This window comes from Macrotis lagotis, chromosome 6 (genome assembly GCF_037893015.1).
Source record: "Macrotis lagotis isolate mMagLag1 chromosome 6, bilby.v1.9.chrom.fasta, whole genome shotgun sequence".
In the NCBI taxonomy this organism is placed as follows: domain Eukaryota; kingdom Metazoa; phylum Chordata; class Mammalia; order Peramelemorphia; family Peramelidae; genus Macrotis; species Macrotis lagotis.
The window spans coordinates 128,332,958-128,349,935 of NC_133663.1; the positions used below are offsets into that span (position 1 = coordinate 128,332,958).

At 38.7% G+C, this 16,978-nt stretch overlaps 1 protein-coding gene across 1 annotated transcript in view; it reads left to right on the forward strand.

The window, feature by feature from the left end:
* The first annotated feature begins 4,757 nt into the window (after positions 1-4,757).
* Positions 4,758-16,978, forward strand: part of UCHL3 (ubiquitin C-terminal hydrolase L3) — a 130,086-nt gene continuing 117,865 nt past the window's right edge. The window contains exon 1 of the mRNA XM_074191821.1: positions 4,758-4,823. The gene's annotated coding sequence lies outside the window, so the exon portion shown is untranslated. The remainder of the gene's footprint in view (positions 4,824-16,978) is intronic.

The following is a 16,978-nucleotide window of genomic DNA, read 5'->3' on the forward strand; positions in this document are numbered from 1 at the left end:
GAAAGAAAGGAAACAACAAAACTCACTCTTTTTTTTCTTAAGATTTTATTTTGTTTTTACAATTGTTCCCCCATTCTTGCTTCCCTCCCCCCCTACCCCCTACAGAAGGCAGTCTGTTAGTCTTTATGTTATTTCCATGGGATACATTGGTCTCCGTTGAATGTGATGAGAGAGGAAATCATATCCTTAAGGAAGAAGAATAAAGTATGGGATAGTAAAATTACATAATAATATAATGAGTTTTTTTTTTTTCTAATTTGTCTTTGGTCTTTGTTCAGACTCCACAATTCTTTCTCTGGATACAGATGGTATTCTCTATTGCAGATAACCCCAGGTTGCACAGAAGGGATGAGCAAGTCCATCACCCCTATGTTGCTGTTAGGGTGTACAATGTTCTGGCAAAACTCACTCTTTACAGATAAAAGGATGTTATCATTAGAGAATCCTAGATAATCAACTAAAACCTACTTGAAACAATTTGCAACTTGAGCAAAATTGGAGGATATAAAATAAAAACATTTCTATTATATTATCAACAAAGTACAGCAGCAAGAGATAGGAGAATTCCATTTAATAGACAATATAAAAAAGTGGGAGTCTATCTGCCAAGATAAACTCAGAAACTATATGAAAACAAAAAAAAAAACACGTTTCACTCAAGTAAAATCAGATCTAAATAACTGAACAAATATAAATTGCTCGTGGGTTGGCTGAGCTAATATAATTAAAAATAACAATTCTACCTAAATTAAATTACTTATTCAGTGCCAATCAAACTACTAAAAAATTATTTCGAATTAGAAAAATAGTATCAAAATTTATCTGGAGGAAACAAAAGAATATCAAGATGGAGCAGCTACGCTGCACAGTGGATAGAGCTCTAGCCCAGGAGTCAGGAGTACCTGAGTTCAAATCCAGCCTCAGACACAATAATTACCTAGCTGTGTGGCCTTGGGCAAGCCACTTAACCCCATTTGCCTTGCAAAAACCTTAAAAAAAAAAAAGAATATCAAGAGAATTAACAGAAAAAATGCAAGAGAAGGTGGACTAGCCACACCAGATCTAAAATTTTATTATATAGAATGATAGATCAGAGGAATAGATTAGGTACAAAAAAACCAGTAGTAAATGATTCTTGTCTGTTTGATTAAACCCAAAGACTTCAGTTTCTGGGATTAAAAACTCACTCTTTATTAAAAACTGCTGGGAAAATTGGAAAATAGAATGGCAGAAACCATGCATAGACCAACATCTCATACTCTACATCAAAGTAAGGTCTAAATGGGAACAGGATTTAGACATAAAAGATGATACTACAAGCCAGTTAGGAGAAAAAGGAAGAGTTTAATCTGTCTGATCTGAGTACCAAAAAAACACGCCCCAAATATGGCATCTTTGGGTTTATCAAACAGTGGATTTCTATAATCATTTACTCTGTTTATTTTGTACCTAATCTTTTCCACTGATCTACTTCTCTGTGGTTGGGAGACATTTATGACCAAAGAAGATATAGAGAACATCATACCACAATTTGTTCAATCATTCTCCAATTGTTGGGCCTCCCCTCAATTTCCAATTCTTTGCTACTACAAAAAGAGCTATTATAAATATTTCTGCATATTGGGTCTTTCCCCCTTTTTTATAATCTCTTTGATGGTCTAGATCAAATGTAGTAGTTGTTGTTATGCTGGATCAAAAGGTATGGGGGGCAGCTAGGTGGTGCAGTGGATAAAGCACCAGCTCTGGAGTTGCCAGTCCTGGAGTCAGAGGGACCTGAGTTCAAATGCAGCCTCAGACACTTAATTACCTAGCTTTGTGATCTTGGGCAAATCACTTGACCCCAGTTCCTTGCAAAAAAACTTTTAAAAAATGTACAGTTTTATTGCTCTTTGAGCATAGTTCCTGATTGGTCTCCAGAATGGTTGGATCTGTTCACTTCCCTCCAGCATTGATAATTTTCCCTTTTTGTCACATTCTAGCCAATCTGATAGGTATGAGGTAGTAGCTCAGAGTTGTTTTAATTTTCATTTCATTAATCAATAATAATTTAGAATACTTTTGCATATGACTATGGATAGCTTTAATTTTTTCATCTGAGAACTGCCTGTTCATATTCTTTGCCCATTTATCAGTTGGGGAATAAATGACTTATATTCTTATAAATTTGATTCAGTTCTCTATGTATTTTAGAAATAAGGCCTTTATCAGAAACAGTAGCTGTAAAAATGGTTTTCTAGCTTTCTACATTCCTTCTAATGTTTGTCCCATTGTTTTTTAATATACAAAATCTTTTAAATTTAATTTTCATTTAATTAAGCATTAAAATTATTCATTTTGCATTTTTTTAATGTTTGGTTATAAACTCCTCCCCTCTCCATAGATCTCATAGCTAAGCTATTCCATATTCTCCTAATTGAGTTCTAGTATCACCCTTAATGTCTAAATCCTCTACCCATTTCAACTGTATCTTGGTATAGGGAATGAGATATTGGTTAGGTGGGAGAGCAACTATGCTTATATTGGTCAAGGGAAAGTCCCTTGCCCACAAAGACTATGGGAGATTGATTAGACTGTCATGTCTGGACACTGATGGGACAGTGTTGCTAACCACAGATCATGATGGGAGGTTTCTAGCTACAAAAGGGATACAGATAGCTTAAAGGATGGGGAGGTTGCTCCATGGGAATCAGAACAATGGACCACTCTTCAGTGGCTGCTTCCTTCTGAAGAGGGGTGATATAGGGTGGGCAAGACATTCATGGTGGTTTTTGGATTGGAGGAAGGCGTTATCTTGATCTAGGGAACAGCAGTTAGAATTTTGATTTGAGACAGTCATTTTGAGTAGTATTGTGTGGAAAAGCCTAGAGAACCTTTGGACCTTAGGAGGCCATGACCAAGGGATATCCATAAAGGCCACCTATATCAATGGTTTTGCAGAACAAAATAGATGCCAAGAGGACAAGCAAAAACAGAAGCACCAGGGAATACTTAATGGAGGTCATCCAAGTTTGAAGAGAAAGTGAAGGTCTTCAGCTTGTGATCTTTTCTGTAATACACTCAGCCCAGAGTCCAGCCTATTGGGATTCATTATATGTATACATAGCAGAAAGGAAAAACAACAACAATACAGAGAAATATAGATAACAAAATAAATATTTCATGACTTCAGTAGTTAAATCAAAGTATATTTATCATGTAACGGTTACCCAATCCAGGCAGCAATGATTTTACCAGGATATAGGCGAACACTGCAGGTTACCAGAGCATATTGTGCATGCATCCATGTCTTTCGTTGGCTTCTTGCTTTAATTGTGGATATCTGCTAAAGAGAAAAAAACTGGGACATAATTAAAACAAAATCAAATTTGTCCTTGGTAATACAACACATATTCAGTAGGTTCAAACATCCTTAGCTCTGTTTGACTTTAGGTAGGTGTCACAGTCAGCCATGCAGTCATGACTCAGAAATAACCAGGTAGAAAACATTCCTTTTCAAGGAGCATAATGGGGAAACTGAGCCAGAAGGAGCCTGTCTTGGATGAAGATCAAAGATTGCCCTTTCAGCCTATTTCCAGACATATCCCCTTGTGACTATTCACAATTTTTCTGAGTGGCTTGTGACCTTAGCCTGTAGAAGTTCTTCCAAATAGTAGATTATTGACTTAAAGATGCATCAGACAACAATGCCTAAAGTCAAACCTTAGAATAAAATTCATCATACCCCAAAATCTTTTCCTGAAAATAGCAAACTATACTAGTTACAGCTTAAGTTGTCTTCTCCCATGGGTTACCATAAGCAAATAGAAGTTTACCAGTTCAAACATACATAAGAAGTTTCACTTAAAATTCCTCTCTTGCTTTTGCTTTCTTCTTCTGCAGTTTTAATTTGTCCTGGTGTAAAGACAAAAATCATTAAAAATCATTTCTATATTAGGAACTTGCAGGTCTGCAACAAGTTAGGTTCACTGTTTAGATCCTGCATGACTAAAGTTGTTTTATTTCCCAGGGATAGCTGATCTTGCCTGTACTGAATCAATAGAAACCTCTGAAAAAGAAGCCAGGTTTTTTTGTCTCTACTTGCCTACCCATCTATCCTGTGGTGGGCTGTACTCTTTAACCTTTATCTTTCAACATTATGAGGTCAAACAATTCACTTTTTCATAAGCAGTAAGTTGTAGATATGACTTCCTCTTAACTTCATGCAAAGGTAGGAAAAAAATCCAGACAGTTACAAAAACAGACAAATAACATTGCTGATTTAAAAACATTTCTCCATTGATTTTTCTTTCTTTTCCTTTAATGTCTTTAAACAATAAGAGCTAACAAATTAATAAATTTCAAATCATTTGTTTTTATCTTTATCACTAGAAATGACATCAAATTAGATCTCCAAATTGATTTTTGATGAAGGTCTATGACTAGATGGTTCTAAAAATACATTTTTCAAGGTTTTCTTTGTAATTGTTAACAATCTTATGAATTCCAAAAGTCATCTTGCTTTTAACAGTGCAATTCTAATTTTCCAGTGTTCTAATTTATGAATTTTTCCTTATTTGAATCATAACTATTAAAAACTTTACTTTAACCCATACATATATAGTGACAAACTTGTTAATACATGAATTTAGTCTCAAGAGATTTCTGTTGGCATAATTCCCAGAATGGGGTGGATCTTATACAGGAGTTGAGCTGTATTTGATAGCAATTCTTTTCTGAGAAAAACTTTAAGAGGAAGAACTGAATATAGAAAAATTCCCAGAATGGGATCCAAACTAGAGCAAGGAATGGGAGGATAGACTGACCCCTTTCATCATGATTTCCAGGTAAATATTACCTACTGACACCAAGCCATTTTGGTCAAGGATGAGTGATCCTCTAGTCCCCTAGCTGTAGAACAGTAGAAAGGAGGCCACAAGAAGAAAGCTAAGAACAGGGGGATTCTCAGAGGGAGGAGATTTTTCAGAGTGAGAACGTTTTGTCCATTTGAAGAATGGAATTTTTGATTATTGACTTGTTCAAGGTTAATTTCACATACTGAATTGGGGCCAGGCAGTGTAAAAAGAGCACAATAAGTTACTTCCTCAAATTCTGTCGCACAATTTTTTTCCCAGTTCTTTAGAAGACAGCCCCAGGGGGTTTGGGATTGGTTCAGTTCAGCAAAAAGTGAGCTAGAGTCAGGGTATAGTCCAGATACTGGGAGGTTAGGACATGTATGACCAGTAGTGTAGAGACAGCTGGGGGGTTGGGGAATGTCCGATATAGTTTGGGATTTAGACTCACTTTGGGAGGGTTCAGTTCATGGAGGAGGAGAATTTGAACAGCAGATTAGGAGTCACAGAGGGAGGGGGTGCTGCTTTAGTTCAAAAACAGCTGGACATAATGGGATTCCATTCCACTTGTTTTTGACACAAATTAGGTTCAGTACAGGTGTTGGGGAATTTTTGGAATTCCAAGTCTGCATGCAGAGGATTTTTATGAGAGGTGAGGATCCACAAAGTAGCTCAGTGGCTATAACTAAAACCTGGGGGGGTTGGGGGCATGCAGTAATCCCATCCACTGAGTTGTTTAGTTTCAGTGTAAACAGAGAAAAAAAGAGGTGTCCTAGGTCCCTTTCTCTGTTTCTAGGCAGTTCCCCACCTAGTTAGGATTTTGATAAGGAACACCCTGGGTGTCCTGGCAAGGAGGAAGGGGGAATGTCCAGGAAGGAGTCTTACCTCTCCAATCGGTCCTGTCTTCTGAAGTGGCCGGTAGGTAACAGTTGCCCTTAAATATCAAGGGTTTGGTAGGTCCAGGAGAGGGATGCAAGGGTTCGTTCTGCCATGATTAGGGAATTAGCTCTAATGTGATGCCACAGCTCATTACTTCCCTGGTTTTGAGTCTCAGGATTCCTTGCTACTCCTGTCCCAGGTTTTAAGACCAAGATGAGGTCAGAAAGCCCTAAGTTTAACAAAGATAGCATTGAAGGGAAATGGAATGTAAAGTTCTTTATTGAAGAAATGACAGACTCCAGCAGTGCGTAGTTGGGGAGCACACTTTTTTAAAAATTTTATTTATTTAAGGCAATGGGGTTAAGTGACTTGCCCGAGGTCACACAGGCAATTATTAAGTGTCTGAGGTCAAATTTGAACTCAGTTCTTCCTGACTCCAGGGCCAGTGCTCTATCCATTGTGCCCCCAGAGCACACTTTTTATAGGATATGGGATATGGGATTCAGGTTAGTATGGTTTCCATAGAGAGTCATTTGGGGTCTCCATGGAGGATGTGAATTGTTTGGAGTTGCCAAGACGAGATGGGAAATGGCTTTCAACCAGTCTCACTTGGCAAAAATGAAACTAAGTCTGGATCTAACAGTTTTGTGCAGCTGTTTTCAGAGTTACTTTCAGGGATAACTTTCAGTTCTCCCCATGTGGTTTGTCTAAGGAGAGGTGTATTTACTACTTTCCTGCATGGTACACTGGTCTATGAGCTACTGCAAGCATTCTTTTCTTTTCTTTTTTTTTTTTAAGGTTTTTGCAAGGCAAATGGGGTTAAGTAGCTTGCACAAGGCTACACAGCTAGGTAATTATTAAGTGTCTGAGACCGGATTTGAACTCATGTACTCCTGACTCCAGGGCCGGTGCTTTATCCACTGTGCCACCTAGCCACCCCAAGCATTCTTTTCTGACCTGGAGTTGTGAGGAGAGTCCCAGATCCACTGCAGCCACAAGCTCTGGGGTGGTAGTACTCCCTCTTGTACCTGGAATGCCACCCAGAACAGTGACTTTCTCCTGGTTTACATTGCTGCTTGGGCCAGTGCTGACTGGGGCAGTGCTGGTTGGGGCAGTGCTGGGGCTAGGGTTGTGCTTGCTGGGCAGAGCTAGTTGGGGCAGTGCTTGCTGGGCAGAGCTAGTTGGGGCAGTGCTTGATGGACTGTGCTCCACTGTCACTCAGATGCAACAAGCCCTTTCTACTGACCTAAATTGTCTTTGACTGGAAAATTATTTCACCTGATGCTCCAGGAATTGTTTTATAGCATTATTTAAAAGTGTGCAGAGAGATTTTGGGAAGAGTTTAGCTGAATTCCTGACTTTTCTCCACCATCTAGGCTCTGTCCCTTAAAACAAATTTTTTTAAAAAACAAATTTGAATTCAGGTCTTCACACTGAATACAACTCCTTTACCAGATGTAACTATCTTGCTCAAGGTTCTTAACTTTTTTATAACATAGACTCCCTTTGGTAGTTTGCTTATACTCTTCCTATAATGTTTTTAAATATATAAAATAAAATAAATAGAATTTCAATGGAAATCAATGCTTAGTGAAGATAAAGTTGGGATTTTCCCTCTTTTATATCTACATACTCCCTTCCTTCCTCCCGAAATTTCTCTATAGAATGCATGTTAGGAAACTCTGATTTAAATTCCCATTGGTTCCTCAGTCTCAGCATATTCAAAACAGTATTCATCACCTTCCAAATTTCCTTATTTTTTTGAGAGTACCCACAATCCCTCTGAGTTACTGAGGTTTGTAATTTCAATCATCATCATCATTGATTCTTCTCTCTCTCACTTTCACTACAATGTCTAGTTTGTCCACTTGATAGGCCAGAACTGAGAAAGGGTCTTGCCCATGAAAAAAATCAAAGGGACAATGTTTTTGGATCGAGGCACTCATGGTGGGAAGTAAGATGTAAGAAGACTGAGAAAGTAGGATATCAATGAAAAGATAGTTTATGAAGGACTCTGAATGCCAGAAGATTTTTGTATTTGATCTTGGAGATGATAAGGAGTTACTGGAATTTAAGGAGTGAGGAGATGGGGGAAGAGTATAATCCAGTTGGGCCTGTGCTTTAGGAAGATACTTTACCAACTAAATGGAGGATAAATCGGAGTGGAGAGAGACTGAAGATAGGCAGGACTTGCCCTTCTCCTTTATCCAGCACCTTTATTCCAGCAGGCTAATGTAATAGTATAGGTTGAAGGCTTGCACATAGAGTGTCAGAAGAAGAAAGGGGACTGACTATTCAAGAAATATTGGAAATATTGGAAAGATGAAATTGTTAGTCCTTGGCAAAATTGGATTTGAAGGCTGAGAGGTATCACGGAGTTGAGGATGATAGCCTTCAACAGGACTAGGGAAATTAGGTGGAGAAAGTTAAGGGAAAAGAGTACCAACCCTAGAGTCAACTAAATGGTAGAAGGTCCTCTGTAATAAGTGGTACCAAATTCTCTCAAGCTGCATGCAGACTTAGAAAACTACCAGATTAACATTGTCTATATTATATTTTTCTTTATTTTGTTAAACATTTAACATTATAATCTGGTTCTGGGAAGCACTGGGCTTTATGTTCCACTACTCTAGAAGATCATAAGGAACTTTTCACCAAGGGGTAGGAATAATGACCTAATCATTTCACTCATGGAAATTAGGCCAAATTTTCCTTAAAGAGTATTGAAACTATCAGGAGACAAAAGGCCCATGATCTTATAGCTTACTTCCTGGTCACCTGAATACAAAACAGCCCCAAGGAGTTCCAGGTGCTCTCTAAAGTTCGACTGATTCAAAACAAGAAGGTCAGAGGTAATTTTTTCAAGGAAGCTTTGCTCTGTTAAATCATCGGAAGTATCTTTGATGTACAACTTTTTCCTGCTATATCAAAGTAAGTCACCTTTTGTTGAATGATTTGCAATTCTTTCATCTTATCCCAATATTGAACCCAGACTACTAGGAGACTGACCTGACTCAGGTTCATCCTCAGATACTTTCCTTCTTAAAACCTTTCAGCAACTGATGCAAAGTGGAATAAGTAGAACCAGGAGAACATTGTACTCATTGTTCTATGATTAACTATGACTGACTTAGCTCTTCTTAGCAATACAGTGATCCAAGACAAGTCAAGAAGACGCATTATGAAAACTGATATTCACATACAGAGAAAGAACTGATGGAGTCTGAATACAGATTGAAGAATACTATTTTCCTGTTTTTTGCATGTGGTTTTTCTTTTTGTTTCTTCTTTTATAACATGACTAATAGGGATTTATATTTTACATAATTGCACATATATAACCTATATCAAAATACTTATCATTGTAGAGAGGAAGGAGGGAGGGAGGGAGAAAATTTGCTACTCTAAACTTTATATAAAAAGTGAATTTTAACAATTGTCTTTATATGTAATTGAAAAAATACTATTTAGAAGAAAAATAAAAAGTACCTTAGACAATGAATTAATCTTTAAAAAAACTTTTACAACCTTCTCCCCACTTTCAGCAGCTCCCCAGTGCTTCTGGATCACACAGATTCCTTTGACTTTTAAGACTTCATAAAGTGGCTGCAACTTTTCTTTCCATCATTAGTTCACATTACTCCCCTTCACATACTCTACATTCCAAACAAACTAGACTATTAACTATTCCTGGAACTTCACATTCTCTCTCCCACATCCCCCCCCTTATCTTGCTTTCTTTCATAGTTCAGACCCAGATGTTAATATTGTCAGCATGGTTAGTCCAGGGTCAGGGAAGCTTTGCTTTGCCTAAGCACTGGAAGCATCCTTGTATAGCTTTCTCCTGCCATGTAGGAGTAATTCTCCTTTGGGTAACTGTTGAATGACCTACAACTTTCTCAATTACTCTGAGACCTGAAGGTTTTCTGAATTTTTGAATGTCACAAGATTATAGCCAATTCTACCCCTGGATACTTAATTGTTTTCTTGGAAGATCTTGTGTTTATCCTATACACCTCTTCCTATTACTATTTATTGTCTCCTAATTTCATCTCTCTCTGGCAATAGAATGGAGGGGACAGAAGGAGGCACTCTCTTCTCCCCCCTAAAAGTAAATCCCTTGAAAGGGCCAGCAATCCTCAGATACCAAATTAAGAATTCTCTGCTCCCTTGATTGATATTGTTGGTTGTATATGTAGCCAGAGTCATGATTGACCAGAAGTCAATTTGAAACTATTTTCTATGTGGCATTGTCATCCTCTAAATGGCATTAATAGCCCAAAGTCTTGTGATCCTTTCAGACTGTAGGATATGTTCAAGGAAGACTAGTACCTCTGGCATGAGGGCTGCCAAGCCCTTTTCAGAGCTGCTTTCCACCTGAGCCACTGAACTCTCAACTATGGTTCCAAGAAGCTGTAGCATGCATAATGACCACACCTCTGTAAACTTTCAGCAGGAGGTGTAAACCAGTTTGAGGGAAAGTGAGGAAGTCTCAAACTCATTGGTGAGTTGGGTGGGGGGGCTCTACCCCAAGCTTATGTATCTTCCATTGGTGGAATGGGCAGCTGAGAACATTTTATTCCAATGGCCATGAAGGCAGTTGAAGCAGGTGCTGTGGAGCTATTAGAGCTTAGTTAGACATCAAAAGTGCCAAGGTCATCCACTGCATCTAGAGCCATTACCAGTAGTCTTGACTCTGTCTTGCCACTGGATCATGACTTTGGAAGAGAGAGTGAGGCTGATGATTTCATAAAACTCTCCTTCACTTAAATCTAATTTATGCACAAATCAAAAGACATCACTCGACCATTCCTATCTCAAAATCCTGTGGTGATAGGCAAAAAGCAGCAGGTGTGGATACTTTGGGAACTGTAGTCACAACTCTGCACACAAGTGTCCTGGTCCATAGGGTCATTTCTCCAATGAAAGTAGCAGGGCATGGATAGAGCACCAACCCTACAGTCACCAGCCCTGAATCAGAGGGACCTGAGTTCAAATACAAACCCAGACACTTAATAATTACCTAGTTGTGTGATCTTAGGCAAATCACTTAACCCCATTACCTTGCCAAAAAAAAAATCAGGGCAATTAGGTAGCCCCTTGGGTGACTTTTTTTTTAATTTATTTTTTATTCTCATTTTGTACAAATGTTTTTTTACATTAATAAAATATTCTTGTTTACAAGTAAACAAAATACCCCTCCTCCCCCCATGAATATAGATAGACTTGTTTGGGTGAAAAAAGTAAAGGGGAGAGGAAAAAAATTAAAATAAAAAATAATAATAGTAATAATTTTAGGTATGGCCAGGTGGCACAATGGACGAAGCAACAGCCCTGGAGCCACGAGCACCTGAGTCCACATCCAGCCTCGTAAACCCAACAATCACCCAGCCGTGTGACATGCAAGCCACCCAATCCCCACTGCCCTGCAAAAACTAAAAAAAAAAAAAGACCCAAAATAAAATAAAATAGTAATAATAGTAGGGGTGGCTGGGTGGCAGACAGAGCATTGGCCCTTGAGCCAGGAGCACCTGGGTCCAAATCCGGCCCCAGACATTGGGTGACTTTTTAAGGAACACACTGCTCAGTTCCTGGTTGAGGAAGGGGCTACAAAAGGTGCCCTAAAAATTATCTGCTTACTCAACCCTGGTCTGATTACCAGGCATGTGGGGATCCCATTCTGCAGTTGAGACACCAAAAAATCCTCAAAAACTTCTTCAAAGAAGATTCCATTTACTATCAGAACATGAAATGTATAAACACTCATAGACAACACAAGATCCATTAGACCTGAAAGATGAACAGCTCTTGCTGAAAGAGAACTCATCAGATATCACATCCAAATAGCAGCCCTGAGTGAAACAAGACTGACAAATGAAGGTAAGCTTACTGAAGTCAGAATTGGATATATGTTTTTTTTGCAGTGGCCTCAGTGAAGGGGAGCACCATGAAGCTGGGGTGGGTTTTGCAATAAAAACTAGTCAGCAAACTTGGATATCTACCAAAAGGAGTGAATGATAGGCTCAAGACAATGAGATTGCCACTTGAGGAAAATGCCATGCCGCCATCATCAGTGCCTATACTCCCATCATGATGAACCCTGATAAAGTCAAAGAAAAATTTAATGAAGACCTAGAGACCTTTACCATAATTGTATCAAAAGAAGCACAAGCTTATAATTATGGGTGACTTTAATGCTAGAGTAGGTTCAGACTACCAGGCATGACAGGGAGTCCTTGGGAGAAATGGAGTAGGAAAAAATGGCAGCAATGGTCACCTACTATTGAAGACTTGTGGACATCATGACCTTCTCATCACAAACATTGTCTTTACCTAAATCCAATAAAACTTCCTAGATAACCTTCATAGCAAACATTGGTATCTTACAGACTATGTGATTGTAAGAAGAGACAGGATGTGAGAATGATGAAGGCAATGCATGAAGCAGAGAGGGCTGGATAGATCACAACCTCATCCACTCTAAGCTAAATGTTCACACTCAACTGAAGTAGTGGCCCCAAGGCAAAATGACTACCAGAAGAATGAATATCAAGAGATTAGAGTGCTTCTCTGAGCAGGAACAGTTTGTTGCTAACTTGGAGGGAAAACTTAGCCAACACACAGTTGGCAACAGTGGAGCAGAATAAGAGTGGACAGCCTTCAGAGATCTGGTATACAGCATTGCATTTGCTCATCTGGGTCAGAACACTCACAAACATCAAAACACTCACAAACATCAAGATCAGTTTGATGAAAATGATGGGGAAATACAGAAGCTACTAAATGAAAAATGAGAACTCCACAGGGTTTACCAGTTGGTTAGTTCATCCATTTCTAAAAAGGCAGCATTTAATTCCATCAAAAGTAAAGTACAAGCAAAGCTTAGAGAGATACAGGGCTCATGGCTCAGTAAAAAGACAGATGAAATTCAGTTTTAAGCAGATAGTAACAATCCAAAATGGTTTTATGATGCCCTGAAGGCTATATATGGGCCAAAAACATATAGTACATCTCAACTACTTGGTACTGATGGATACACGTTGATTAATAATATGGACATGATCCTAGAGAGATGGGTTGGATACTTCCATGTTCTTGGACTATCATCAATGCAGAAGTCATTGATTATGTAGCACAAGTTGAAGTCATTCTATACCTAGTTGTTGAAAAGGTTTTGAATGCCATTAAGCTCCTTTCAAGGGGCAAAGTGGTGCTGATTCTATTCCAACTGAGCTCTACAATAGGGGGTGGGGGGGTCCATTGTTTATCCAAAAGTTACCTGAATTTTTTCAGTTTGGCATGAAGAGATTATCCCCCAAGAATTCAAGGGTACTACATTGTTCATCTCTATAAAGGTAAAGGGAATAGATTGTCCTGTGGCAATTACAGGGGTGATTCTCTTTTAGCCATTACTAGTAAAATTCTTGCCAGAGTCCTTAACAGTCTGATCCTTCACTGGAAGTTGGTTACCTCCCTGTGAGCCAATGTGGCTTCAGAAATGGTAAAGGAACAGTTAATATGATGTTTGCTGCCTGACAACTCCAGGAAAAATACCAGAAGCAAGACAAAAGACTTTACACAACATTTGTAGATCTGACCAAGGTCTTTGATACTGTCAGTTATGAGGGTTTATGGAAAATTATGTCAAAATTCAGTTGCCTGGAGAACAATTTTGACATAATTGTCCATGAACCCTTATGACTGACAGTATCAAAGACAGCTTCTGGATAGTGGGTGCTGCTCTATTGATTTTCCAGGCACCAATGGAGTTGAAACAAGGCTTTGTCCTTGCTCCAATGCTTTGTAACAAGATGTTTTCAGCCATATTATCAAATGACTTCACTGAGGATGAACAGGACATCCAGGTCAGTTACCACTGATGGTAAATTCTTCAATTTGAAAAGGTTACAAGCCAAGACCAAAGTGGAGGGAGGGTTGGGGCATGATCTTCTGTTTGCAGATAACTGTGCACTCAGTGCAACCTCTGAAGCTGAGATACAACAATGAATTGATTCTCTGTTGCTTGTGCTAATTTTGGTCTAACAGGAATCACCAAAAAACTCGGGTACTTCATTAGTCAGCACATACATCCAAATGTGGAATCATCAGTTTCTGTGAATGGAGAAGTTTTGTGGACTTATCTTGGCAGTGTCCTTTCCAGGGAAGTACACATTGACAATGAAGTTAACACCCATATTGCTACAGTTAGCTCAGTATTTGAGAGACTGAAAGAAAGTGTGGGAGAGAAGAGATATTGGACTGACTACCAAAATGAAGGTCTACTGAGAGCTATTGTGCTGACCTCATTTTTTTTAGGTTTTTGCAAGGCAAATGGGGTTAAGTGGCTTGCCCAAGGCCATACAGCTAGGTAATTATTAAGTGTCTGAGACCGGATTTGAACTCATGTACTCCTGACTCTAGGGCCGATGCTCTATCCACTATGCCACCTAGCCACCCCCTTGACCTCATTATTATATGTCTTTGAAACCTGAACAGTCTAACAGTGTCATCTCAGAAAACTGAATCCTTTCCATTTAAATTGTCTTATGAAGATTCTGGAGATCACCTGGCAATAGAAGATACCAGACACTGAGGTCCTTTTTTGAGCAAAATTGCCCTACATTCCAACCTTACTACAGAGAGGGCAGCTATGATAGGCTGGAACCATTGTTAGAAGTACCTTGCCAAAAAAGACTATTTTATGGGGAACTCACATAGGGCAAGCTCTCATAAAGGGGTCAGAAGAAGTGATACCAGGACACCCTGAAGGTCTCTCCTAAGAACTTTAGAATTGATTATAAAATACAGGAAATACTGGCCCAGGATCATTCAACATGATGTTCCCTCATCAGTGAGGTTGCTATAAGCTATGAGAAAGGCAGAATTGAAGCAGCTCAAGGGAAAAGGAGATATATAAGTTTAGAGTAAGCACCCCAGGTATTCACTGGACTATTTGTTCCTGACCTGTGGTAGAGCAGTCTGAGGTCATATTGATCTGATCAGTCATAGTGGTACACCTTGTAATTTGTTTCAAACATAAAGATGTCATTTTGGTCTTTGATAATGAAGGACAAGAACCAACCAACCAACATGCATTTATTATCATGGGAACAAGTTTTTAAAAACAAGTCATAACTGTTAAAATCACTAACTCATTTGAGAAGCTGTTGTGCTTGAATTAAACTGTTTAGGGATTTTACAAAAATGAAAAACCCTTACCTTTAATGAAAGACTAATTCTTGAATGACTATACTTTTATTTGCTTTGTGAAAATAAGCAAATCAAAACCTGACATTTATGACAGATAAAAAAGATGCATATATATTATATATTAATATATGCATTTCATAAAAAAAGTTATTGTAAGATTTTACTGGGATTTTTTCAATGCTGCTGAAATACAGAATGCCTTGCATATGAGTTTTTCATTCTTCCTAGCTAGCCAGCTTTCCCAGGTCAAAACCTGTTTTTTTAATGTTTGCAGTTGGGTCTGGTTTTTGACCAGAGCTTGCTTAGTGAGGAATTAATAAAGTAGATAGAGAAATTTTGCTAAGCTGCTCATTATGTAAACAAACTTTATTTTTATGTAGAACCTGCTTTGGCCTGCTTCCTTCTCCAATGTTTGGCACTCAGAGTTTTCCCCTAGGGGCATGATTAATCACAAGATCTGGACTTTTCAAACTATAGTTAATGAGCCCCTACCAGTGATCTTATTTTTCATAATCCACAAAGGCATTTGCTATGATGATATAGTGAGAACAAGAAGTATAAAAGATTTCCTTCATAACCCTGGGACATACTTTCCTAACAATATACACAGCATTGATGGTGTACCTGAAATAAGGTACTCACCAGGAGGGGATACATGTTGTTAAGGTTTCTCCTACTACAGAGTTCTGCTATTCTTCCTTTCCTTATAAAGTTCTAATGTTTTCTATACTCTGTGTGTGGTATACTACATCAATAGGTAGCCCACAGGGATTATTATGTTCTTATTAGTGGCCCTATGAGGTTTGACACTACTAGTATAAGGGATAGAGAGGAGAGCAAAGATGGTGGCAAGAAGATGGCTTGGCCACTGCAATGATTGGCATTTGTATCAAGGTTCATAAGAAGTATGGAAATTGAAAAAATTGGTAGTTTGAGAAAAATGGCAGAGTAAGAGGTACCCTAAGGAAATAGCCACAGTCAAAGTATAGCAGGAGAGAGGGAAAGTAGAGAATTTGTAGATCTATTACCATGGAAATGGAAGGGGTCTTGCAGCCATGAAGTTGTTAGTGTAGCAGAATATGTCTGGGTAGATTTTATTTTTTGTTAAATTCATATAGAGAGGCAGATCCAAAACTGTTAATTCCCTTTTCCTCCCCTCACTCCCCTTCAAATCTTCATTTCTTAATATTTTGTCGCTTGTTTTCTGTTTCCTTTTTAAACTTTAAAATTTTTTTCTTCTTTTAAGTCAGATAACTGTGGTTACTAATCTGTGTATTTCATTACTAAAATACAATTGGGAAAGACAATAAGGGAACGGGGATACCTGACAGAGAAGTACATTTTTTTTTCAACTATGACATATGTTTACCAGGCCAACTTTTCCTGCTTAAGGGCTTAGAGATGCTACATATGAGAGAACTGCTGATTCCTTTGGAATAATGAGAAAAGACTTTAGTCCAGCTCTTTCTAGACAAACGAGTCAGTAGCTTTGTTTGGAGGTGAGGCTGTGATGCACCAGGGCTAGTATGAGAGGTGAGAAACTAACTTTCTCTTCCTTCCCCTTCCCCTATCTAGCTTATTTTATTTATTTATTTATTTATTTATTGCAAGGCAAACGGGGTTAAGTGGCTTGCCCAAGGCCACCCAGCTAGGTAATTAGTAAGTGTCTGAGGCAGCATTTGAACCCAGGTACTCCTGACTCCAGGGCTGGTGCTTTATCCACTATGCCACCTAGCCACCCCTCCCTATCTAGCTTAAAAAGGAAAATCAATCCATGACTAAGAGACCTGTTCCAAGAGAGAGGTTGTGAAGGAGCATCCTCAGGAGGAATGGCAACCACGGCTTCCAGCACAGCTTGGCATCACATCACCACTGCTAGACTATGGTTAAAGTTTTGTCTCTGACTTCTGAGCTCCATGAGACATACGTTTTAAAAGAGGGTAGGGTGGGAGAAGAAATTCCATAAATTACAGCAGCTTACACTAGAAATGGCACTTTCCTGAATCTAAAGGGAGAAATGGGGCATTATTTTTGTTGTTGTCATACTTTGATCTGGGCTC